The sequence below is a fragment of the Schistocerca americana genome, unplaced genomic scaffold, assembly GCF_021461395.2.
Source record: "Schistocerca americana isolate TAMUIC-IGC-003095 unplaced genomic scaffold, iqSchAmer2.1 HiC_scaffold_601, whole genome shotgun sequence".
Taxonomy (NCBI): Eukaryota; Metazoa; Arthropoda; class Insecta; order Orthoptera; family Acrididae; genus Schistocerca; species Schistocerca americana.
The window spans coordinates 27501-29545 of record NW_025726348.1 but is presented as its reverse complement, the minus strand read 5'-3'; positions in this window follow the sequence as shown (position 1 = coordinate 29545).

Here is a 2045-nt window from a genome sequence, read left to right as displayed (position 1 = left end):
GGCTGTGCTTCGCCATGCGAATGCCAATGAACAACTGCGAAGGGCATTGAGCATGTACGTCCTGCCGCCATCCGCATTACAGTGTATAGCTGCAAGGTGTTTAACATGAAGCGATACTCTGGGGACCGGGCAGTGCGAGTAGCAAACTATATTGCGGGGGTTGCAGTTAGGCAACACTACACTAATTTAACGCGTCGTATGACAATTACAGAGCAGGTTAAGGCCCAACGTGTGTTGGGTTAAGGCCCAACGTGTGTTGGGTTAAGGCCCAACGTGTGTTGGGTTAAGGCCCAACGTGTGTTGGGTTAAGGCCCAACGTGTGTTGGGTTAAGGCCCAACGTGTGTTGGGTTAAGGCCCAACGTGTGTTGGGTTAAGGCCCAACGTGTGTTGGGTTAAGGCCCAACGTGTGTTGGGTTAAGGCCCAACGTGTGTTGGGTTAAGGCCCAACGTGTGTTGGGTTAAGGCCCAACGTGTGTTGGGTTAAGGCCCAACGTGTGTTGGGTTAAGGCCCAACGTGTGTTGGGTTAAGGCCCAACGTGTGTTGGGTTAAGGCCCAACGTGTGTTGGGTTAAGGCCCAACGTGTGTTGGGTTAAGGCCCAACGTGTGTTGGGTTAAGGCCCAACGTGTGTTGGGTTAAGGCCCAACGTGTGTTGGGTTAAGGCCCAACGTGTGTTGGGTTAAGGCCCAACGTGTGTTGGGTTAAGGCCCAACGTGTGTTGGGTTAAGGCGCAACATAGGTTAGGTTAAGGCGCAACATAGGTTAGGTTAAGGCGCAACATAGGTTAGGTTAAGGCGCAACATAGGTTAGGTTAAGGCGCAACATAGGTTAGGTTAAGGCGCAACATAGGTTAGGTTAAGGCGCAACATAGGTTAGGTTACGGCGCAACATAGGTTAGGTTAAGGCGCAACATAGGTTAGGTTAAGGCGCAACATAGGTTAGGTTACGGCGCAACATAGGTTAGGTTAAGGCGCAACATAGGTTAGGTTAAGGCGCAACATAGGTTAGGTTAAGGCGCAACATAGGTTAGGTTAAGGCGCAACATAGGTTAGGTTAAGGCGCAACATAGGTTAGGTTAAGGCGCAACATAGGTTAGGTTAAGGCGCAACATAGGTTAGGTTAAGGCGCAACATAGGTTAGGTTACGGCACAACATAGGTTAGGTTAAGGCGCAACATAGGTTAGGTTAAGGCGCAACATAGGTTAGGTTAAGGCGCAACATAGGTTAGGTTATGGCGCAACATAGGTTAGGTTACGGCGCAACATAGGTTAGGTTACGGCGCAACATAGGTTAGGTTAAGGCGCAACATAGGTTAGGTTAAGGCGCAACATAGGTTAGGTTAAGGCGCAACATAGGTTAGGTTAAGGTGCAACATAGGTTAGGTTAAGGCGCAACATAGGTTAGGTTAAGGCGCAACATAGGTTAGGTTAAGGCGCAACATGGGTTAGGTTAAGGCGCAACATGGGTTAGGTTAAGGCGCAACATGGGTTAGGTTAAGGCGCAACATGGGTTAGGTTAAGGCGCAACATGGGTTAGGTTAAGGCGCAACATGGGTTAGGTTAAGGCGCAACATGGGTTAGGTTAAGGCGCAACATGGGTTAGGTTAAGGCGCAACATGGGTTAGGTTAAGGCGCAACATGGGTTAGGTTAAGGCGCAACATGGGTTAGGTTAAGGCGCAACATGGGTTAGGTTAAGGTACAATATGGGTTAGGTTAAGGTACAATATGGGTTAGGTTAAGGTACAATATGGGTTAGGTTAAGGTACAATATGGGTTAGGTTAAGGTACAATATGGGTTAGGTTAAGGTACAATATGGGTTAGGTTAAGGTACAATATGGGTTAGGTTAAGGTACAATATGGGTTAGGTTAAGGTACAATATGGGTTAGGTTAAGGTACAATACGGGTTAGGTTAAGGTACAATACGGGTTAGGTTAAGGTACAATACGGGTTAGGTTAAGGTACAATACGGGTTAGGTTAAGGTACAATACGGGTTAGGTTAAGGTACAATACGGGTTAGGTTAAGGTACAATACGGGTTAGGTT